Raw genomic sequence first — 25,154 nt, 5'->3', positions numbered from 1 at the left:
TAATTGGGATGCACTAGGGTTCCCATGGGCGACCATGGGAAACCCTAAAATTTAAACAGGGCGCCCATGGGCGATCATGGGCTAACCCAGGGCATGCAATGCCCTAATTGGTTTATAATTGGTTTCCCTGGGGAACCATGACTTGATCCCAGGACCGTAGTTTGACCTACACTAACATCTTCCCAAGTGCAATAGGTTGGTGACCTCCATTGCCTTTCTCGGCCTTTTGGCTAAGATCAAGTGTAGTATCTGTTCTTATCAATTCAATATCTGATACGTGGGTCATCGACCCACATGATATTAAATTAATTTTTTTAGGGGGAAGGCCCACCACGGTAGCTTGCTGCCGAGGTCTTCAAGCGTCGCCCATGCGTTGCACTACTGCACGGGCCTAGCGTACCCCCCACCAATTCAAGTTTAAAATTGTTTACAAGAAAGATCCTAATCGGTTGATGTCTAAGTGAGATTAGAAATAAAACTCTCCCATGATGTCTAAAAAAGATTAGAAATTAAATTCTAATCTTTAACAGTTGGTGGTGGTGGTCTGTAATAAACGCTAGTAAAGGAGGTTACTGCTACTCTTTCTTTTAACAGTTCTTCAGTTCAGAAGGAACTTGTTTCGGGGAGGAGAGGCAGGATTCTAAAGGGACAGATTAATTTGGGTCTAGAATGCTAAAGCCTGAAATTGACTTGTCCTATTGAATAGAATGGTTCAAGAAAGCGCTTCTTGGTGTGGTGGTCGTTGCTAGTGCAGTAGAGCCCTGGCTTAAGTCCAGGGAGGTTACAAGTTCGACTCTCCTATTGGATGTGTACATCCTGTTATCCCCCACACCTTCGCTACCTTCCTTGAGTTAAGATGCCAACTCGTAGTGGTCTATGGACCCTCGATAGGAGATAACTACAAAACAAGAAAATAATAATAAAAAAAGAGGACGCTTTTGGGTGCTTGTTTTAAGACTGATTGTTAAATAGGATGGCATGGTTTTGAGACTAGTTTTCCAATGGGTCTACAATCGACAACCCAATAAGGATAGCGCTCGGGGCAGAACCGTTAGGACCCATTTAACATGCTTAAATTAATTATTTAGGATGAGTTTTTTTTTTCGTAAATAAAGGTCTATTCAAAGACACGTGGTTTGAGTGTAGCATTACAAAACTCCATCAATCACAGAGCGGACTTCAGCCAAACTGTTGTACATGTGATAGTCATGGTCTTCTTGGCCAAAGAATCCACTACAAAGTTGGATTCTTTAGTAACATAGGATAATGAACATTTAACAAATTAAGAGGCTAAATGAAGGATATCTGCAATGATTGGCTGCACTGATAGAGTAACTGACTGCCTTAGGCCCTGAAGAGAGGAGATTAGGTCTTTGCAATTAGAGTCGACTATGATAAAATCCACGCATAGCGAAAGGGTCTCCAACAGCCCACTATGGATAGTTAATCATCAAGCCGATCCTACAATTTTTGTGATCGGTGTTCCATGACGCATCACCATTTAGTTAATAGAAAGGCTTAGGGAACGGAATCCAGCAATGGGCTTGGGCCGGATGCTCACCGCTTGGACTATTGATGAATGGGGGTGGACATGGGCCTTGGCTGGCTTGCAAGAATTCAACTAGGGATCGAATAGTTGTAAATAAACCCTAATTAAACTAATTAGAATAGTGGTAAATAGGGATTGAATCCACGAGGAACTGAAAGGCTAAATTTACTAAAATTGATGTGAATGTTGTTTTGAAAATCAAATTTGTAAAATTCAAAACTAAATTAAAACTAAGTAAAAGCTAATTAACAAAGATGTGAATTAATGAAAAGAAACTATCCTTAGGCTTTGAATCTATTTTGGCATTATTACCTAATTTCTGGTGCATACTTCGGTTCATTAAAACTACAAGTTCCAATGCAACCACAAAAAAGAAATATGATTCCAGGCTACCCTAAGTATAACCTATCCTGTCAAGCACTATAGTCCATCGCTTTCACTTGGCACGCTTAGTTTGATTGGTTAAAGGCTATCTTCGGTGTTTGCTAAAAAACATCACATACAGAGAAACCATTGTTTGAATAGAATAAGTGAATCACAGAGGCAAATATTCTAAACTGATTTAACTTATTAAAAATCATCCACACTTTAACATCAAACAATCAAGTATGCTTTATAATCAGAAATCTAATAATAATAAACCAAAATTTCATCTAAACCTAAGGATAGACAAAAGACTTAGGTGATCATGGTGCGAGTCGACAGGAGGATGCTTTGGAGACGATGACCCATGGAGTCAAAATGCAAGAGGCTGAATTGATGCAATGTTGATCGATGGTGCTCAATGGAAGCACTGGATGGAGGTGTGCTTGGCGATCTCTGCGAGTTGTTGTCCAGGAAGAAAACGTTGGAAGAAGGAAGGGTTTTAGAAGAGAAGTAATGGTGGAAGATGGAAGGGCTGCTATACTAGATCATGGATTGAGAGAGTTCCAGTCTCATCCGTGAGAAAAAAAAAAAAGAGTAAATAAATAAGAGAGTTTGAGAGAGATGGAGAGATTAGAGGATTTCTAACTCTCCCATCCACTTTCTAATCCCTTCCACTCTCTTTCCACTTGGCCCTCTTTCTCCCATCAAATCCTTCCATTCAGCATCTTTTATGCGCATGACCCTGTAACACCCTGTAATCACAATTACATAGCAAAACGGAATTAATTAAATCAAAAATATTAAATTGGAACCAACAATTAAATAGAAATTCAATGCATAATTATAGCTCAATCACACTCCCCAACTTGCACTTTTGCTCGTCCTCGAGTGAAAGAAAAAAAAAAACTACTCTGCTTATCACTTCTTTAGCTTAATTTAACCACTTAGAAGCAAGTACATCAATGAATCAATATCAAGGACCCTTAAGCATGTCAATAAAATCTAACAGAAATCTAAACAAAGAACAAGAAACTCTTCAAAGTTAGCCATCTCCTACTCATGCATTCAAAATCACTTATCTTAAGCTATGTCATAATGTTCAGGTGTTACACAAGCCCACTATTCATTATCATGCTTTAATTTTTTTTATTATATATATATTTAAACTTCTTCAATCCGTGTAATGTCCTGAACCTTTAAGCTTTCTAGATGGATCATTTAGCGAGCTTTGGGTTAATTACTCTCAAGGCAGAGGGCTTTAAGGAATTAGGTGTAAAAACACCCCTCGAACTTACTTACTCAACGCAAATAGGCTACAAGTCAAGACTGGATTAAAGAGTCAAACTTTTTTTTTTCAACTTTTCAACTGTTTTATGCGAAGCTCAATGTTCGTGACAGAGAGACCCGGTTACTGAGTAGGAACTTTTTTTTTTTCGAATAGACATTCCAACTGTTTGATGTGAAACTCAATGCTGGTGACAAAGAGGCCCGGTTACTAAGGAGGAAGTCATAAATGCATGATTTTGGAAAATTCTCAACCACAAAGGCTTGCATAGTTACACATGAATCATCATAAACATTCACTAAAGATGAAAATCCATATCTCAAGCAAAAATTTAACCAACAATGGAAGAGAAATAATGTTCTAAGTTTAAATAACTGGTAAAAACATCAACAAACTCTAGAATCACCTGCTATAACTCCTGATAATGACATTGAGTGCTCTAGATTGGAAAATTTTCAGCATGAATTTGCAATAAAGATCAGAGTTCAAAGTTGTGCCCTCCCCAACTTAAATGATAATGTCCCCAATGGCATGCAAAAGACTATGGCTGTATAAAACTATGGGAAACAAATAAAAACAAAGGAAAGGAGCAATACAACCTTATGAAGTGGAGCACTACGACCATCAACCTGCACTTGCCATGGCTATCTACTGTCTACCTGAAAAACTAAGAAAAACAAAAACCGAAGCAAAATGGTGAGTTGCCTCCCACAAGTGCTAAGTTTACTGTCTTCAGCCAGACAAAGAGTGGGGGCTCAAGAAAACTCATAAATCGGGTCAATCAAGTCAATAGACTCAATGACCTGCCCATCTGTAATACCGTCCACATAGGGTTTAAGGCGTTGCCCAATAACCTGAAAAGAGTGCCCTGTTTTAGGATTTTAAATAGTAATAGAACCATGGGGCAACACTTTAATGACCACAAAGGGGCCATCCCATCAAGAACGAAGCTTACCAGGAAAGATGCGTAATTTAGAATTGAAATGCCAAACTTTTTGGTTAACCTCAAAAGACTTACGAACAATATGTTTATCATGAAAAGCCTTTGTCCTAGCCTTATAAATATGTGCACTCTCATACGCATCATTGCGCATCTCTTCCAACTCTAAGAGTTGAAGACGACGGGGTGCAACAACCTTGATGTTTCCCTCCCCAACTTGTTCAATCTCATGGTTCTTAGAAGCTTGGGAAGCTTTAGGATTGGGTTCTGGACTCACCTCTTTCTCAAAATTCTCTGCAGGGGAACTCTGTTTAGGGGTTCCCAATAGTCGACCACTCCTTAAAGTCATGACTACCTTAGCTTGTTCATGGAAAACTCGGTTACTAGGCTGACTGTTAGGATTTCCTACCACTTGACTTGGTAGTTGACCTTCTTCTCTCCTACTTATGGCATCAGCTAACTGATCCAATTGAGTTTCTAGCTTAGTGAGAGATTGAGTATGGGAATGTAAGAGCTGAGTGTTCTGGTCTAACCCATTCAAAGCATGCATGACCTTTACCTCTAATGATGAACTCATAGGTGGTGGAGGAAGTGGTTGTTGCGGCTCTCTATAGGCATTTTGTTGATTGGAAAAATTCTGCCTATAGGGTGGAACCTGGAATCCATTAGGTTGTTTCCAACTAAAGTTTGGGTGGTTCCTCCAACCAAGGTTATAGGTATTAGAGAATGAATCATTACACGGTTTAGAGAAACTCTGTGCAACCTGGGCTTGTTCTTGAACATATTAAGGGAATTACCCAACTAAGGGACACTCACTCATATAATGAGAAGGATTGGCGCAAAGAGTGCACACATCCTGAAAGGTTTGAGGAGAATTTGTTGGCCTAGGAATCTGCCCTATAGATAACAAACGATCTAACTTCTGAGAGAGCATGTCCACTTTGGTGTTTCTGGCCATAGATTGGCCCATCTCATAGAGGCCACCTTTTCTTTGGGATCCAGTCATGGGAATTTCAATCCTAGAAGCCGACACATGATGCAATGAATTCTCACTAAGGGTCTCAAACAATTGCCAAGCCTCATTCTCGCTCTTATGCATGAATGTACCTCCACAAGAAGCATCCACCATCTGTTCTATGTCTATCAGTCAGTCCATCATGAAAGCATTGAACTAACTGCCACTTAGGTACAACATGATGGGGACACTTTCTAATCAGGTCCTTAAGTCTTTCCTAGGTCTCATGAAATTGCTCACCATCAATTTGCGAAAAGCTAGTGATGGCTCGCCTAATTTGATTGATCCGACCTATGGGAAAATATTTTTTCAGAAACACTTGTTGCATCTGCACCCAAGTAGTGATTACTACAGCATCCAAGGAATTGAGCCATTGTTTGGCTTTATCCTTGGGGGAAAATGGGAACAAGATCAACCTCAGAGCATCTTTCGAAAATTCTGGATTTTAACAGTTGAGCATATCTCTAAAAATTCATCCAAATGTTTGTAGGGTTCCTCATTGTTAAGTCCATAAAAAGAAGGGAGCATCTGAATAACACTGGAATTAATCTCATATTGGGCTGCCTGAACAACAGGAACCCTAATGCATGAAGTTGACATATAGGTCGAGGGAGTGAAGTGCTCACTCAATGGGCGTTGGTTTGGTTTGTTCTCTCCTATTCTTTTATTTTTCTGAATTAAACGCAAAATTCTCTCAATTTCAAGGTCTAAATCGGTCAATGTAGGATGACAAGAACGACGACCAAGCATCAACTAAACTAAAAACTATAAAAAAAAAAAAAAAATGACAATAAGACTCACAACCAAGATGGGAAGACATAAAAAATTAAACTAAGCAAATCAAATAGAAGAGATAGGGTATACACCTAAAACGCCTAGCTCCAATGATGATCGATCCTCACTTGAACTTTGCCACATTCAAGAATGAATAACCAATAAAAAGAAAATTACACATATGATCTTAAGGGGAAGGGAAAATAAAATTCTGCTTTAACAATGATGAGAACAAAATAAAAGAATGGGAAAAAAATGTGTAAGGGGGATGAATACAAGTTCAACAAGTTAGGCTGAATATGGCGCACTCGTCCTTGCTCTGCAAACTGGGCTGCCTGCAAAACAAAATAAAAACAACTTAGACTGAACTAAAATTAAACTAAAGAAGAAATTAAAAAGAAAAATTTTGATTGTGTTTTTTTTTTTTTTTTTTTTTAATCTGAAATTAAAACAAAAACGAAATAGAAAAAGAAACAACTAAATCAATCTTAGCAACCGTGCTTGATTCTGACAATGGCACCAAAATTTGATCGTGTCGTTATGTGACCAACAATAAACCCTAATTAGAACTAATAGAACAGTGATACATAGGGATCGAATCCATGGGAACTGGAAGGCTAAAATACTAAGGCTGAAATATAGTCATTTCAGGTTTTGATTAAACTAAAAAAAAATAATAACTTAATTAATTATAAGGGATACTAAAAATAAATTTGAGAGATGAAAGAGAGAGACTGTCTTCATGTTTCGAATCCACATTGATTCATTAGTTAATTTATGGCATACACTTATGGTTCATTACAACTATAAGCCTAATGACACCATAAAATGATAAATTACAATTCGACCTAATTATAACCTATCTTGCCGATCACTATTATCTTTCGCCTTTGGCTTAGCACGCTTAGTTCGGTCAGTTATAGACTATCATCAGTTTCAATTACAATCACAGGAATACCATTGCTTGAATAGAAAAGATGAATCACAAAAACAAATTCCCTAAACTAGATTTAGCAATAAAATCCATTCAATGAAATAAAATTATAAGTCTTAACATTAAACAATCAAATGTATCATCTATAAATTTAATTAACAAAATTCAATGTTTCATCTACACCTAAAGACAGAAGATACTTAGTGACTCATGGGGCTAATCGACAGGGGCAACAATGGTGATCTTCCATGGTGATGAAATGCATGTGGAGAATTGGAGCGCTACAATGATGGATGAAGCTGCTGGTTCGTGATGGGGTTGCAATGCGGTGAAGACGACACTGCTGAAACAGTGATGGCAAGGCTTCTCCACTTGGGCTCCCAGGATAAAACGGAAGAAGAAGAAAGGGATTGAGAAGAGGAGAGGTCTTGTCCATGAGAAAAAAAAAAGAGCGTGAGAGAGATGGAGAGATTAGAGGACTTGAGATTTTGGGGCTAGATAGAGTCCTGTGGGGTGAGAGCAATGAGATAGAGATAGTTGGGAGAGAGAAGGAAAGTGCAAGGGACATGTGGAAAAAGAGAGAGAGGTTCTAGGAAATTGGGATTTTTTTTATATTTTATTTTGGGAAGAGATGGGAGAGAGAGAGTGATTAGTGAGGAGTTCTAAAAGGAGAGAATTTAGGAGAGAGAGATAAGTGAGAAAAAGGGAAAGAGAGCTCTCCATGTGAATAAGGGAAAAGAGAGAGATTATGGGATGGGAGAAAGAGAGCCACGTGGAGGAAGATTAGAAAGTGGATGGGAGAGTCAGAAATCTTTTTTTTTTAAATATCTCTCCATCTTGGCCCCGGATGGATCCAATCCGAGAATTAAAGTTGCTCCAATTAATGTTATGGACAATATGAGCCCAATATCGTATATTTTCTGAAAATATCCCAATTTTTTAAAATTATGGTTATGCTCTTGTGCTTGATTTTCCTTTGCTGCCCAATTTCTTGGTCATACTTCTAATTTGAGGAATCTCTTCAATGGCCTTGGGTCTTTAGTGAAACTTCTTCCCATCTCGCCCTTGATCACCTGTGAGTTGATCCATGGGTAGATCGGTTCCTAGATTGCATCAAATCCTTTCATTCAGCATCTTTTATGCGCATGACCCTGTAACACCCTACAATCACAATTACATAGCAAAATGGAATTAATTAAACCAAAGATATTAAGTTGGAACCAGCAATTAAATAGAAATTCAATACATAATTACAACCCGATCAGGCTTACAAGAATTCATAGAGTGTTTGTAAGAAATAATTACCGCAAGCGTACAGATCAATCATAGCTACGGTCGAACACAAGGAGATGTATGCCATTCTATCTCACTCACTTAAAAGCAATGCAAAGTGAACCAAATTAATTAAGGTGTTGGATTAAACTAACGATAATTAAACTAACATATCCTAACTCACAAGCATCTATCGAATCGAATCCTAACACACATCCATCTAACGAAATTACGCATCTAACAAATCGAATTGACGTCCTAACACACATCCATCTAACCTATCAATACTAACGCGATTTTGAATGAATAAATTGCCACAGCCACACACCACAACTACACAAAAAAAACAAAGGAAAAATAAATCTAAGAGATTAAAGAAATAAAACCCGAAGGTGTTTGAACCGGACTGAAATTGCTTGCTTTTCTCTATCACACTTGAAATGCTCCTACTAAATCTGAAAAATAAAACAAAATTAATTAAATTAAAAGCTTAACATAATGCATGATGATGATAGTAAATAAAAAATAAAATTCCATAAGCATGGAAGAATTAGAGAGATAGAGAATGAGAATAAAAATAAAAAGAGTGGAGAATTAAAGTCCTACTAGAATAGAGGGAATAGAGGGGATGAGGGTGAGATTAAAGTAAAAATAATGGAAGAATTAAGAGGTTAAGAAGAAGAAATTAAAAATAAACCTTTGAATGGATGTAGTTGCTGAAGCTTGAACAACTTGAATAAACCTTGCATGGCTTCCTCTTCCAACTCTCTAAATCTTCTCGCAAGAATTAGAAACTTAGACTAGAAAGCTTTAAAACTAGAACTAGAACTAGAGATTAAGAGATTACAACCATATTGAAGACAATAATTGAATTAAAGCTTGCATAAAATTATTACAACCATTGAATTAAACTCATAAAATCAAACTAGAAACTAGAAAATCACAAATTAGAAGGAGAAGAAGAAGAAAATTTTATACAAAACTGAGCTAGAACTTGCATTAGAATCACCTCTACAACCCAACATCACTTGGGGTATTTATAGGAGAAGGAGAAGAAGAGGAGAGGAGAGGAGAGAGCTCCATGGTTTTGGGAGGCTCTCTCCTTCTAAAATCGTGGAGGCTTTAGAGAGAATCTCCCCCAAAATTATTGATTCCTTTCTCCTTCCTTTACAAATAACTTGAATCCCAAGGAAAAAAAAAAAAATGGAAAGTAGGAGAGATACAAAGCTTGGTCCAATAGACCTGCTATTTTCCAAAAAGTAGACTTTCCAATTTAATTCTTGTGCTTCCTTTTCCTTGCAGGAATCTTCTCCAAGTAAAGTGATCAAGGCATCTCCAATCTTTGACTTTTCAACCTTCCAAGGATGAGAGAATATTCTCCAAAAGATATCTATCCATAGTCAAATTCCTAAAATACCCTTAGAAAGTTGGAGGAGAGAGAGAGAGTGATGACTAGGATTCCACTCAAGAATAAATTAAACCCCATTATACCCTCTTCAAAAATCATGGCTGGTGCACCCTTTAAAAATCGTGGAGGGGGGTAGGGTGTGCTCCAAAAAATCATGGACAATGTGGGTCCCTCATATGTGGATGGCAGCTCTTCTCTCTCTTTAAGATTTGGAAATCGCAGAAAGGGTCCTGTACTTGCAGTAAATTTTTGTCCTTGATTAGAAACACCTTTGATGTAAAAAATACCCTTGGGAAGTGGGAGACAGGCTTGGGCTTACATTCCAACTCATTTCTAGTCAATTATTATTTCTTAGTCTGAAAAGAATAATCGCTTGCATGGTGGCCTGAACGAACGCGTACTTGAATTTCGTCACGTCCATATTTTTCAAAATTTAGTCCTCTTTACAGCCATGGAAAGAAATATGGTGACTTTATGTGTAGATTAGGAGATGCAGCTCCCGATAGTCAGAATGGCCGAAAATCTGAAAAGTACAAGAAAGCACCCGAGTAACTCTGTTCAATGTGATCAAATGCATCCTTTATACCCTAAGATTTCACACATAAATGTGCTCATCAGACTCCCCCACACTTGAACTTTGCTTGTTCTCAAGTAAACAAAACAGAAATTGACCTAAAATGCAAAAATCCTAACTCACTTTCGTAGGAATCATGGTTGCACTTAGCATGTGCAACAAGCCTTTGAATCCCTAGGTTACCCCTAGTGGACGAGTTTAGTCTCATGGGTGTTTGCAGTGAATGTATACCCAAAATTCAATAAGTCAAAAATATGCTGCAAATTTTAATCATGGCATAAATAGGATAGTGTACACAATCCCTAAAAGTGCTCAACTAAAGATCAAGGAGACAAAGATTCCCCCACACTTGAATTTTATTACCCCACATCAATTCAAGCAACAAGCATGTATCAAGATTAAAGGATCTCCTCATATCTTCTTAACATACTCACCTTCAGGTAAATCACTCATAGCATCGATGGAATCAAAGACTTAGGCTTTGAGCATTTTTTACCATACTTTCTTTTCAGGCATTAAGGTAAAAAAACTTTTCTTGCTCAACATTAACTCTATTTCTACTCTACTACTGTTCCCTGAATGACATGGTGGAGCATACACCAGACACCCAAGTACTTGATAGCTTCACTTTTTGCATATATCTATAAAGACTTTAAGACATTGATGCTATAGTTTTTTTTGAGTTTCTTTCCAAGGAATTTTGAACAAGTCACCCTGCTTCCTGAGACAACAGTGCCTTGTCTAGTCCCAAGGAATTCCACTTTCCTTTCTTGTTTCTCTTTTTTTTTTTTTTTTTTTTTTCTTTCATTCACTTTCATGCCTTGCCACAAACAAATTGGTCTCAACTACTAGCCAAAAGATCAAAGGGTCCATAAAACACATAGAGGAATCTAGCCATCAAACAAAATAGTGCTCATATTTTCCAATTCAATCCCTCTCACCGGATACATACCAATTACCGTCCTTAAAAAGGGATTTTTTTATTATTTCACATGCTAGGACACCTAATTCCCTCTTTCTCTCGCTTTGCAATCAAAGAAATATATGCACAAAACCAAAACTACTGCCACAATCAAAATTCACCAATTAAGTCCAATACCCCCCCCATACTTAATTCATGCAGTGTCCTCAATGCATGTAGAAAAGAGAGAATAAGGACAAAGGAGGGCAACCATACCAGGAGATCAACCATTAAGGTAAAGAGGCTCATGGAGATCCATGACCTCTTCCACAATTGGAACTGGCATCTCAATGTATGGCTTCAAACGTTGGCCATTCACCTTAAAAGTAGCACATGTACTTGGATTGATAACATCAATAGCCCCATGAGGGTAAACAGTTTTAACAATATAAGGGCCATCACATCTAGAGCACAACTTACCTGGAAAGATGTGCAAACAAGAATTGTACAACAAAACTTTCTGACCTACCTCAAAAGATTTTCTCAAAATATGTTTATCATGGAAAGCTTTGGTTTTTGCCTTGTAAATTTGGGCATTCTTATATGCCTCATTTCTCAGCTCTTCCAACTCAGATAGTTGGAGTTTCCTATGGGCACCCGCAGTAGGTAAATCAAAGTTAAGCTTCTTAATAGCCCAAAAGGCTTTGTGCTCTAGCTCAATAGGTAAGTGACATACCTTTCCATACACCAGACAGTATGAAGATTGACCAAGATCGGTCTTAAAGGCAGCCTATGGGCCCATAAAGCATCTACCAAACGATTAGACCAATCCTTGCAGTTCGGGTTGATGGTTTTCTCAAGGATTTGCTTTATTTACCGATTGGAAACCTCAACCTAGCCACTGGTCTGGGGATGGTAGGGTGTGACCAACATGTGAATGACATCATACTTTCTCATGAGGGCCTCAAAGGGACGGTTGCAAAAATACTTGGCCCGATCGTTGATGATAGCACGGGGAGTACCAAAACGGGAGAAAATGTTCTCCTTTAAAAATTTTACAACCACCTTGTGGTCATTGGTCTTACAAGCAACTGCCTCAATCCATTTTGACACATAGTCCACAGCAAGTAATATATACAGGTTACCAAAAGAATTAGGGAAAAGTCCCATGAAATCTAGACCCATACATCAAACACCTCAATCACCAAAATTGGGTTGAGGGGCCTCATATTCCTCCTGGAGAGATGCCCTAAAGATTGGCATGAAGAACAAGCCTTGCAATAAGTAAAAGCGTCTTTAAAAAGATTAGGCCTATAAAATTCACACTATAAAACCTTGGCCGCTGTCTTATTGGGCCCAAAATGGCCTCCACAAGCTTGATCATGGCAAAAAGATAAGATAGATTGTTGCTCATGATCAGGAACACACCTCCGGATGACTTGATCCGGACAGGTCTTAAAAAGATAAAGATCATCCTAAAAAAAATATTTAACTTGAGAAAAGAAATGATACTTATCTTGGGTGGACCAATGTGCAGGTGTCACACCCATAACCAGATAATTAACAATGTCAGCAAACCAAGGTTCACTAGACACTGCCATCAGATACTCATCAGGAAAGTTCTCGTTGACTGGAGAAGCATCAGTCAAGGAATTTGGTAGCCGGGATAGATGGTCTGCAACCAAATTTTCACTACCTTTCTTATCCCTAATTTTAAGATCAAATTCCTACAATAAGAGGACCCACCTAATGAGGCGAGCCTTGGCATCTTTCTTCTGCACAAGATATTTGATAGCCGTATGGTCAGTATACATAATCACATGTGAGCCTATCAAGTAAGGCCTGAACTTCTCTAATGCAAATACAACAGCTAAAAATTCTTTTTCAGTCGTGGTATAATTAAATTGTGCATCATCAAGAGTCCTACTTGCATAATAAATAACATAGGGCAGTTTATTGATTCTTTGCCCAAGAACAGCCCCTATAGCAAAATCAGAGGCATCACACATAAGCTCGAATGGCACTGTCCAGTTTGGAGCTTGAATAATGGGTGCTGAGGTCAATTCTCTTTTTAATTGCTCAAAGCTCTTATGACAACACTCAGGGGAGAACTCAAAGGTGCGGTCCTTTGCCAACAGGGTAATTAGAGGTCTGGCTATCTTGCTAAAGTCCTTGATGAATCTTCTATAGAAGCCAGCATGACCCAGAAAGGATCTAATATCCTTCACATTCTTAGGTGGTGATAAATTGACAATAAGGTCCACCTTAGATCTATCAACCTGAATCCCTTCTTTGGACACAATGTGACCAAGAACTATGCCTTGCTTCACCATGAAGTGGCACTTCTCCCAATTCAAGACCAAGTTCTTTTCTATGCATCTCTTGAGAACCAAGGAAAGATAGTGCATGCAATTAGAAGAAGTAGAGCCGTGAATAGAAAAATAATGCATAAACACCTCTAGGAATTGCTCTACCATATCAGAAAAGATACTCATCATGCACCTTTGGAATGTAGCAGGGGCATTGCAAGCCCAAAAGGCATACGTCGATAAGCAAAAGTTCCATAAGGGCATGTAAATGTGGTTTTGTGTTGGTCCTCTAGAGCAATAGGGATTTGATTATAGCTTGCATATCCATAAAAAAAACAATAATATTCATAGCCATCTAGTTTCTCTAACATTTAATCAATGAAAGGCAAGGGGAAGTGATCCTTCCAAGTTGCCGCATTCAACTTCCTATAGTCAATGCACACTCTCCATCCTGTTTGGATATGGGTTGGAATCAGTTAATTATTTGCATTCTCAACTACAGTGACTCCTGCTTTCTTAGGCACAACCTGTACAGGACTCATCCATTGGCTATCAGAAATAGGATAAATTGTGTAATGATCCAAGCACTTTAGGATCTCTTTCTTAATTGCCTCTTTCATCATAGGATTAACCCTTCTTTGGGGTTCCCTAAAAGGTTTGGAACTCTCTATCAGATGAATATGATGTTGAACAATGGAGGGACTAATACCCTTGATGTATGACATGGTCCAACATATAGCTTGCTTATGTTCTTTTAGAAGCTTGATCAACTTTTCTTCCTGAATAGAAGTCAAATTAGAAGCAATAATTATAGGGAGAGTGTGATCTTGCCCTAGGAAAGCATACTTGAGATTGGAGGGCAATGCTTGCAACTCTAATGTGGGGGGCTCAATAATAGAGGATTTAGGAATGGAGTTGGATAGGGGTCCAAGGGGCTCCAATGGTAGTTGGATGCTCCAGAGCTCAAATAAGGTGGTATCATCAATACCTTCCAATTCCTTCATACATTCCTGAAATCCCGAATCAAAATCAATCTCAAAGAAAGTTTCAACATCATCGGGGAATCCCTGAAGCATATGCACCTCTTCATCCATATCAGGCTGCTTGCCTAACCTAAACACATTAAAGTCCACAGAAGTATTGTCAAAATATAATTTCATGAGACCATTCCTACAATTGATTAAAGCATTATTGGTAGCAAGGAAGGGTCCACCCAAAATAATTGGGATTTGGTCCTTGAAGTTTACAGTAGGTTGGGTATCTAAGACAATGAAATCCACAGGGAATACAAATTCTCTAACATTAAGCAGGACATCCTCAACCATCCCCTTCGGAACTTGTACCGACCTATTTGCAAGCTGAAGAGTGATTCTAGTGGGTTTCAGCTCTCCCAATCCCAACTGTTGGTAGACATGGAAAGGCAACAGGTTCACACTTGCACCAAGGTCGAGTAAGACATGATCAATAGTGGTGTTGCCTATAGTGCAAGATATGGTGGGGCTTCCAGGGTCCTTATGCTTGGTTGCTACCTACTGTGCGATTAGAGAACTAATGTTAGTAGCTATGAATGCCTTTTTGGGCACATTGGTGGTCCGCTTTTAGGTACATAAGTCTTTGAGGACTTTAGCATAAGCGGGGACTTGGGCTATAGCATCCAATAATAGAATGTTCACCTAAACCTGTTTAAAAACATCAAGTATCTTCTTCACAAAAGGAGACTTCTTGCTAACCAACCTATTTAGGAATGGGCCAGGTGGGGTATACACTCTTTTAAGGGTGGTCCTTTTCACTTTTTCAACAGAATCATCTTTGGTTTCCTCAACCAAATCATCTTGAATTTCTCCAGGTTCATCAGACAAACTTGGAACAAAAGGCACTACAACGGCCTCATCAGAAGGGGGAGAGTCAATAGGAGTATGAGATGGTAAAGGCTGAGGGGTACTAATCTATTGATACTCACGGTTACTCTGTAAAGCATACACTGCATTAATCTGATCGGAGGGCCCTTGATGTTGTTGGCCCTGTGCAACATTGAGCTGAGGAGCTTGGGTACCTTGTTGAATAAGAGCCTGATGTCTAGGATTTGGCTCAGGTTGGCTAGGAAATTTTTCTTTGTTCCTCTCATGCATAATTATGACAAGCTGGGTGAGTTACTTCTCCATAGTATTGTGTCTTGTCATGAGAAGGGCCATCATGTTCTCTAGCTCACTTATTCTTGTCGCTTCTCCTATATTGGTAAACCTTGGGAGTCGCTGATAAGGTGCAACGAGAGGTGGCCTAACAAAATTCATAGGGGATCCTAAATGAGGACGAGGGGGAAGAGGATGAGGAGACATTCCTGGGTTTTGTGGTGCATAGTTGGGCCTTTGGAGACCAAGCTGGCCTTGATGGTGAAAGTTGGATGGGTCTGCTTAGTTCCCTTGATTCTAAGAGAAATTAGGGTGATTTCTCCATCCTGGATTGTAAGTGTTGCTATATGGATTATTTTGGTGGAGAGCACTTACATTCTCAATGTTAGAATTACCCACAAAGGTGTTTGGGCATTCCTCCATAAGATGTCCAGGTGTATGACACCAACTGCATAAGGAAACATGGCTGACTTGGTTAACCGGAATAGGCTCTTTAGGAACTATGGACTCCAACCTTTTAATGAGGCTGTCAAGTTTGGCCTCTTTTGGCTGGAACACCCTCAATGAGATAACCCTTAGTGGTCCTTTCAGCTTCTTGGGTGGATTCCCATTCCCTAGTCTTTTCAGCCAAGTTGGTTAAGAATGTCCAGGCCTCATTCTCATCAGTAAAAGAGGTAAAGCCTGTAGGACACATAAACTCTAAAAGTTGCATGGTCTGAAAGTCAATGCCCTCATAAATGATCTGGCGGAGTTGCCACAAGTCAATACCGTGGTAAGGGCATTCTAACAGGAGGTCTTGAATATTTCCATGAACCTAGAGAAGGACTCATGTGATTTCTGTCTAAATTGGAGTATGTCACTCTTGAGTTTATTGGTCTTATGAAGAGGAAAAAATTTTCTCAAGAAGACAATTGTGAACTGATCCCATGTAGTAATGGAATTAGTCGGCAGTTCATAAAGCCACTTCTTGGCATGGTCCTTCAGGGCAAAGGTTATAAACCGAAGCCTAACTGTATCATCAGATAAATTTTGGACCTTAATTAGAACACAGACCTCCTCAAATTCCCTAAAGAAGAGATAGGCATCTTCATTAGCCATCCCATGGAAATGGGGCAGCATACTAATGGAGTTCATAATTTTTTCCTGTAGCAATTGGCAGACTGATGCAGGAAGGCTAGGTAGCCCTGGTAGGATAAAATCTATCCTTAAGAGTCTTGGGTTGTTGGTCACCCATGGTGGTAGGTGGTGGAGAAGGTGGTATTCTAATAAGACGATTGGATGAGTCACGGATCCACACTTGAGCCACTTAAACAGATAAGAAGTCTCCCTTTTTTTCTTTTTTTTTTTTCTTCTCTTTTTTTTCTTTTTTTTTTTTTTTTTTTGGAAAAAAAAGAAATTAAAGAAAAATAAAAGGACTAAAACAAAATCACTAAAAACACGAGGGAATTAATAATCAGTTGGTGTATTGCCCTCAAGGATCGAAACAATGGTTCCAAAGCTGTAAGGTTGCCATATAGGTTGACAGCAAGGAAACCCGTATAGTCTTCAATAGCCACCTACGGGCGACTCCAAGTGGATTCTGATGTAGAGTGGAGGATTTCTTTACGTTTTTGTTTCCTAACAAAAGCACTCACTATGTTGCTTTCCTATTGTCAAAGTTGGTCACCTCCAAAGATAAGTCACATGCCAATCCAAACCACCCAAACGAATCAAGGGGCACCAAGATTGACTGGGTTTGGGCATATGAAAAACTTTAGATTGAGCGTATAGTCTTTGAAACAGAAGAGAAATAAGATGAGGTTTTCTTTTTCTATTTTTTTTTTTTTTTTTTTTGAAAAGGCAAAAAAGAAAAAAGAAAATAAAGCACTCTGAATTACTTAAAAATCAGAAAAATAAAGTGGACAAATATATCCCCAACAACGGCGCCAAAAACTTGTTTGCAAGAAATAATTACCGCAAGCGTACGGATCAATCGTAGCTACGGGTCGAACACAAGGAGATGTATGCCACTCTATCTTACTCACTTAAAAGCAATGCAAAGTGAACCAAATTAATTAAATTGTTAGATTAAATTAACGATAATTAAACTAACGTATCCTAACTCACAAGCATCTATCGAATCGAATCCTAACACACATCCATCTAACAAAATTACGCATCTAACGAATTGAATTGATGTCCTAACACACATCCATCTAACCTATCAATACTAACGCGGATTTGAAGGAATAAATCGCCACCGCCACACACCACAACCACACAAAAAAAAATAAAGGAAAAATAAATCTAAGAGATTAAAGAAGTAAAACCCGAAGGTGCTTGAACCGGACTGAAATTGCTTGCTTTTCTCTATCACACTTGAAATGGTCCTACCAAATCTGAAAAATAAAATAAAATAAAATAAATTAAAAGCTTAACATAATGCATGATGATGATAGTAAATAAAAAATAAAATTTTATAAGCATGAAAGAATTAGAGAGATAGAGAATGAGAATAAAAATAAAAAGAGTGGAGAATTAAAGTCCTACTATAATGGAGGGAATAGAGGGAATGAGAGTGAGATTAAAATAAAAATAATGGAAGAATTAAGAGGTTAAGAAGAAGAAAATAAAAATAAAAATAAGAACTGAACCAATACTCCCTTCTACCAAACTTGTAAGTGCATGAATTGATTAGGCTTTGAATGGATGTAGTTGATGAAGCTTGAACAACTTGAATAAACCTTGCATGGCTTCCTCTTCCAACTCTCTAAATCTTCTTACAAGAATTAGAAACTTAGACCAAAAAGCCTTAAAACTAGAACTAGAGATTAAGAGATTACAACCATATTGAAGACAATAATTGAATTAAAGCTTGCATAAAATTATTACAACCATTGAATTAAACTCATAAAATCAAACTAGAAACTAGAAAATCACAAATTAGAAGGAGAAGAAGAAGAAAAGTTCTTAAAAAAATTGAACTAGAACATGCATTAGAATCACCTCTACAACCCAACATCACTTGGGGTATTTATAAGAGAAGGAGGAGAAGAGGAGAGGAGAGGAGAGAGCTCCACAGTTTTGGGAGGGTCTCTCCTTCTAAAACGGTGGAGGCTTTGGAGAGAATCTCCCCCAAAAATATTGATTCCCTTCTCCTTCCTTTACAAATAACTTGAATCTCAAGGAAAATAAAAAAAATGGAAAGTAGGAGAGATACAAAGCTTGGACCAATATACCTGCTATTTTTCAAAAAGTAGACTCTCCAATTTAATTCTTGGGTTTCCTTTTCCTTGCAGGAGTCTTCTCCAAGTAAAGTGATCAATGCATCTCCAATCTTTGACTTTTCAACCTTCCAAGGATGAGAGAATATTCTCCAAAAGATATCTATCTATAGTCAAATTTCTAAAATACCCTTGGAAAGTTGTAGGAGAGAGAGAGAGTGATGACTAGGATTCCACTCAAGAATAAATTAAACCCCATAATACCCTCTTCAAAAATTGTGGCTGGTGCACCCTTTAAAAATCGTGGAGGGTGGTAGGGTGTGCTCCAAAAAATCATGGACAATGTGGGTCCCTCATGTGTGGATGGCAGCTCTTCTCTCTCTTCAAGATTTGGAAATCACAGAAGTACTTGTAGTAAATCTTAGTCCTTGATTAAAAACACCTTCTTTTATGTCAAAAATACCCTTGGGAAGTGGTAGACAGGCTTGGGCTTGCATTCCAACTCATTTCTAGCCCCTTATTCTTTCTCTCTTGCATAGTGGCCTAAACGAACGCGTACTTGAATTCCATCACGTCCATCTTGCTCAAAATTTAGTCCTCTTTACAGCCATGGAAAGAAATATGGAGACTTTATGTTTAGATGAGGAGATGCAGCTCCCGATAGCCCAGAATGGCCAAAAACCTAAAAAGTACAAGAAAGCACCCAAGTAACTCTGTTCAATGTGGTAAACTGCATGCTTTATACCCTAATATTTCACACATAAATGTGCTCATCAGTGAGCAACTTAGGCCCTTGGCATAACATCACCTGGGCTCCACATTATGCAGCCAAATGTTAGATCGTTTTGAGCACTCCATAAAAACCAAGCAATGAAATTGTAAAGCCCGCTATCTCCCTAAACTTTCTGAAATATACTCCAATCTCTAATCCATTGTTGTTGAGTGAAATCACCATCATGGGGAATTTTAAGGGATAGATTACACCCAAGCTAGTTATGACTTGTAAAAGGGTTATGTTGAAACTATAAGGAAAAACTAAGGATCATCAGTTATGTTGTTAACATTTATTACTAAATACTAATGAGATTGTCACATATTTGAGTCTTTCTATGCTTAAGAATTTAGGACATATTTGAGTGTTTGAGACATTGATTGCCCATAACCATTAAGGAACTAAAACCAGACCATCCAGTTATTAAATGGAACTAGATCCTAGTTTTGGGACTGTTGAGTAAATAGGATGGTCTTGGAAGGGGCCCCTTGGGATTGGAACTAGTAGCTGTCCCAATTACCTAGAACTGTCTTGTTTGACACGCCTAGGTCAGGATTTGGATCGGATTCGGACTCAGTCCCCAAAATCCTATAATTGGCCCCTCATATCTGAAACACAATGATCTAATCCCCAAAACTCTAGAATCGGGCAATCCAGAATGAATAGAATCGGAATCGATCATGACCAATTTCAATCTAAATCGGTTGATTCGACCAATCCCATTTTGATTTTAAAACCATGTCGGAGAGGAACCTAGTTGTTTAAAATGGTCCTCTTACATTCACAGGGTTACATGAATGTAATGTAAGGTAATAGAAACCTTGTAGGTTGAAAAAAGGTCAATACCACCTGCAATTTGAAGCTCAAACTAATCCTTCCAAAGCAGAGAGTGGAGCAACTCATTTTCTGTTAAGTGGGAAGCACACTTCAAAATTGGGTTTTTCTTTTTCTCCTTGTAATTTGACTGCTTCCTTTTCCCTGAAAACAAAGCTCAATTATCATTCAATAAAGGTTTTAAGAATTAATTGTGAATTGTATTGGTGAATCGATGGCCATGACCGATTCAACCGATCCTTCTCTTTTACTGGTCAATTGTGGATAATTCCTGATCAATTTTGGCGATTCAAATTGAAATTGACAATGACCAATTCGATTCCGAACTCCGATTTTTGAAACATTGCATTGAAATGATCTTTATCATGTTAAACTCTTAATCTTTACCAACCGATCCTTCTCTTTTATTTTGTCATGTTAAACTAGATTACCGGGCAATAAACTTTGAAATGATAAACTCTTTATCTCAATCACCATCCGTTAGGTTCCCACGTCAATGATATCACCACCCAAGATAGAACAAAGAAGCAGTGTAAGAGAAGATGACCAAAGCTCATATGTGCAACTGTTTCCCTCGAATTTCTTCAACCTCTAAGCCGAATGGGAATATACACGGCTCCACTATGGCGATCTTAGGTTCTACTCTCGTCCCCTGTAATCAGAGGACTTCATAGGAAGCAAAAGCAAATTGAGAATAGTGAAAAGAGAGTTTGCTATAAACTATTCGGAATGAACAATCTACAGTGCAAAGCATAAGGGTGCCAAAGGCAAAATTCCTTGAGTTACACCATTGTAAAAATAAAGAGACTGAAAAGTAAAGACAAGTAAAAGCGCAATTTTGGTTGAGTCGTATCAATGAAGGCACTCTCCTTAAGGTCTGAAATGCCTCCTGTACCAGTACAACCGGGGTTCCTTACGTTTTACCTCCAAGATAAATCAACCACCAAACCTTGGTCTTATGCACAAAGACTTCGGTTATAAAGGAGAGCAAGGCTAGACTCATTAGATAGTTTGGAAAACGATTTTAATGCAATCGGAAAACCATTGTCTCCACTCAAAAAATTCTTAGAGAACTAGGCAACACCCCCTCTCTATATATAGGATAGGAAGAGACACCACTAAGGGTATCTCCAAGAAACATGCCCTACCATCATGTCTTTTTCCAAAATACTTCTTTGTTGACCATTCAAACAAGTCGTCCAATAGTTACACCTATTGATCATTTAGGTGTCTATTGGTGCCTATTAGGAAACGACATAATCCTCGAAATATTTTGAATCTTTAATCAAATAAAAAATCCAACACATCGAGTGATGGATCTGGGGATATCTTGAAATGGGACTACAACATCATTGAGTAGGAAATCAAAGAGACAGTAGAGATGGGAGTGGGATCATAGGTGAGGAGCTGAGGGTGCATTTCGAAGATGCGAGGTTGTGGTGTTGTAGGTGGAGGCGGAGGTGGCCACAAGAAGAGGAGGGGGCATGGGGACAAGGAAAGGGGTGGAATGGGGCCACAGAAGGTGCTGGGAATGAACAGGGATGGTGGGGAAAGGAGTTGCAGTTGTAGGGGTTGGGATCAGGTTTGGTTGTAGAGGGGGTTTGGGGACAGCAAAAGGGATGGTGTGGAAAGGGGTATGATGGGGTTGCAGAAGGTGTTGGGGACGGATATGGATGATGGGGAAAGGAGTTGCAATAGCAGGGATTGGGGTCGGGTTGGTTGTAAAGGGGGGGGGGGGGGTTTGCCGCTACAATGCTTTACCTCCTGTTGCTAGAAAACTCAGTCTCTCCACCCCTTCCTCTTGCTAGCTCCACCTCAAACTGTCCTTGCTCCCCTTCACTGTCCCCACCCCAACCCTTCGTCTTCTTCTTGGGTGGACCCACCTCTACTTCCTGTCCTCCCCCATTTTCCCCCACCCCAGTGAACCTACAACAGCCCCTCCTCTCCCCAGCCCTCCTTTTTTGCTCACTCTCCCCCTCCCTCCCCTATGCTCTTTCCCTATTCACTTCCATCATCGAAGGAAGCATGGTAAACTTGGGATTATAAATAAATAACCTCAAACATACTATCAAAGAAACATGATGTACCTCAAACTTCATATTTTGGGCATATTTTTTTGAGATTTTGATTGACCATAACTGTTAAGGAATCGAAATCGGACCATCTCGTCGTTATTACATGGGATCAGATCCTAGCTTTGGGATCCCTTGGAACCCGAACCAGTAAGAAACTAACATGATTTACCTCGAACTGTCTCATTTGACACTTTAGAATCGATTCCAAAAACCTTAAAATTGGCTACTCAAATCTGAAACACAGTAATCTGGTTTCAAAAACCCTAAAATCGATTGCTCTACAATGGGCAAAATCAGTATCGGTCATGGAATTTGATCAACCCAGTTCTGATTTTTGAAACCATGTCGGTGAGGAGCCTAATTGTTTAAGGACAGTCCTCTTTCATTCACAGGTGTACATGTAATGTAAGCTATAAAAAGCTGGTAGGCTGAAAAAACAGGTTAATAGCAAGTGCAACATCTGCAATTTAATTTGAAGTTCCCACTAATCTGTCCAAAGCAAAGAATGGAGCAACTCATTTTCTGCTAAGTGGGAAGCATACTTCCAAATCGGTTTTTTTTTTCTTTCTTTCTCTCTTTCTCCTTGTAAACAGAGCTCAATTATCATCCAAAACATGTCTAAACTGTCTATTACATGTTAAAACTAGCTTACCATCCAAATTGTTTCCCTTCCTCCACCTCTTTTCTCTTTGAACTTTGATATGATAAACTCTCTCTCTCTCTATCTTTATCTCTTTATCTCAATCACTATCCATTAGGTTCCACATCAATGATATTACAGCTCAAAGATAGAACAAATAACAGTGCAAGAGAATCTGAAAAGAGTTAATATGTGCAGGCTGAGGGAGGTAACATGTTGGTGTGCCTTTTTTTAATCCCACAGTGGTCAACTGTAGAAGGAGATAAGGGAGAGCAGACTTTAAATTAAGAGAAGTAGTGCCTAGGGAACATACTTACCTGGACTGGGTCAATGGTTGATCAAGAAGGTCCATGGCCTAGGTTGGTGACTTCCATTGCACTTGGGAGGGGTGCCTGCCTAACATCTTCCCAAGTGGAAGAGTGTACGTCATAATTTGTGGCAGAGGGGGTATGCGTTCGCGCGGCCCCTACCATTTTTAAAAGTTAAATCCTCTTTCATGAATCTGGAACTTCAAAATACCTCATCTAGTTCTTTGTTTGAAGAATAAGAAAATTAAAGGAACGATGAGGACATAAAGCTCGAAAGCATTTCTGAAAGATGTCCAATGATGGAGACCGGGAGCTTGGCAAACACTCATGTTTCTTATCAGATTGTTTACTCTTATCAGTGGAACAATATGGTAGAGGGGTTTTGGGTCCTATTTTGGTATCGGCAATACTTCTCATGATATATATTATTTATTCTGCGCCGTGCATCGAAGCTAGTTTAACGTTGCCCTCACGGTTTTAAAAGGCCTCATAAGGGAATGAGGATTCCAATTCCTATATGGATCACAGAGGGATTGAGGACATAAATCCTTACACAGAGACCAGTCTTCCCTTCACTGACCAATGTGGAACTGTCATAGTCGCCCCTAAGCCAAGTTTTTACCTGCAACACTAGTGTTTGATAGAAATCAAAGAAGTCTCTAACCTGACAAAAGCGGGAGAAGTTCAATCTTTCTAGTACGCATAAATGAGAATAACAGGTTTGACAGTATATTAAAGGAATTGAAGCAGCCAAAGTCTACAAGTCTTAAGGTCTTGGCACCTTATCTGTGTGCCATTTACCACCATTTTCTTGTCCATTCCCCAGTTCGAAGGGCCTTTTATCTTGGCACTGGTAGCACAACATAGACAGTTTAAGTGCTAGTATTCTCTCTGTAATTCAAAGAGTGGCTACTTAATCATTTGGATTCATTAAGAAGACTTGATTATCAATAACATTCCACAGACTGCACGATTTTGACAAGAAGACAAGTAACAATCCTCAGCCCCCATCAATAACTTAACAATACCCGCCAACATTTCTGTGAGGAAATATAACTTATGAATTCAGACAAAAGTGAATGAATGATACATAGAAACATAGAGAACAAACAATGTTTTGGGTTTGGGCATCAGAGAAGGCATAAACAGGGGAAGTGAATACTGACAGAATCCCACATCGTCCAGAGAGGGAAGAGGAATGTCAAGACAAAGCTTATAAAAGGAAAACAGAGACATGTAACAAAGCATACCTTTCTCGGCCTTTTGGCTAAGATCAAGTGTAGTATCTGTTCTTATCAGTTTAATATCTGATTTGCCGGGGTCTTCAAGCGTCGCTCATGCGTTGCACTATTGCACGGGCCTGGCGCACCCCACCAATTCAAGTTTAAAATTGTTTACAAGAAAGATCCTAATCTGATGATATCTAAGAGAAATTCGAAATAAAACTCTCCAATGATGTCTAAGAGAGATTAGAAATAAAACTCTTTTAAAAGGTAGGGAATCATATGGTGGTGGTCTGTAATAAACACTGGTAGAGTAGGTTACTGCTACTCTTTCTTTTAACAGTTTAGGGACAGATTAATTTGGGTCTAGAACGCTAAAACATGAAATCGATTTGTCCTATTGAATGGAATGGTTCAAGAAAGCGCCTCTTGGTGTGTTGGTCGGTGTGGTTTAAGAGATGCGGTGGTCGTTGCTAATGCAGTAGAGTCCTCGGATGTTCGACTCTCTCAACCGATGTGTACATCCTGTTACCCCCCACCCCCCCTTCCCTTGCGGCTTGTCTGCCCTTCCTTGAGTTAGGATGCCAACTCGTAGTGGCCCATGGACCCTCCATGAGAGAACCAAAAAAGAAGAAAATAAAAA

At 38.9% G+C, this 25,154-nt stretch overlaps 2 non-coding genes and 1 pseudogene across 2 annotated transcripts; all 3 read left to right on the top strand.

Moving 5' to 3' along the window:
• The first annotated feature begins 209 nt into the window (after positions 1-209).
• On the top strand, positions 210-405 carry LOC122644381. Its single transcript, XR_006330317.1, has one exon. It is a non-coding gene; the product is annotated as a U2 spliceosomal RNA (small nuclear RNA).
• Positions 406-23,289: 22,884 nt separating this feature from the next.
• On the top strand, positions 23,290-23,450 carry LOC122644351. The gene has a single exon (XR_006330289.1). It is a non-coding gene; the product is annotated as a U1 spliceosomal RNA (small nuclear RNA).
• A 1,084-nt stretch (positions 23,451-24,534) lies between these two features.
• LOC122644382 lies at positions 24,535-24,662 on the top strand (annotated as a pseudogene).
• Positions 24,663-25,154: the final 492 nt, after the last annotated feature.

This window comes from Telopea speciosissima, chromosome 10 (genome assembly GCF_018873765.1).
Source record: "Telopea speciosissima isolate NSW1024214 ecotype Mountain lineage chromosome 10, Tspe_v1, whole genome shotgun sequence".
Taxonomy (NCBI): domain Eukaryota; kingdom Viridiplantae; phylum Streptophyta; class Magnoliopsida; order Proteales; family Proteaceae; genus Telopea; species Telopea speciosissima.
Note: the sequence above shows the minus strand (reverse complement) of the source record. Positions and strands in the feature narration are given on the sequence as shown.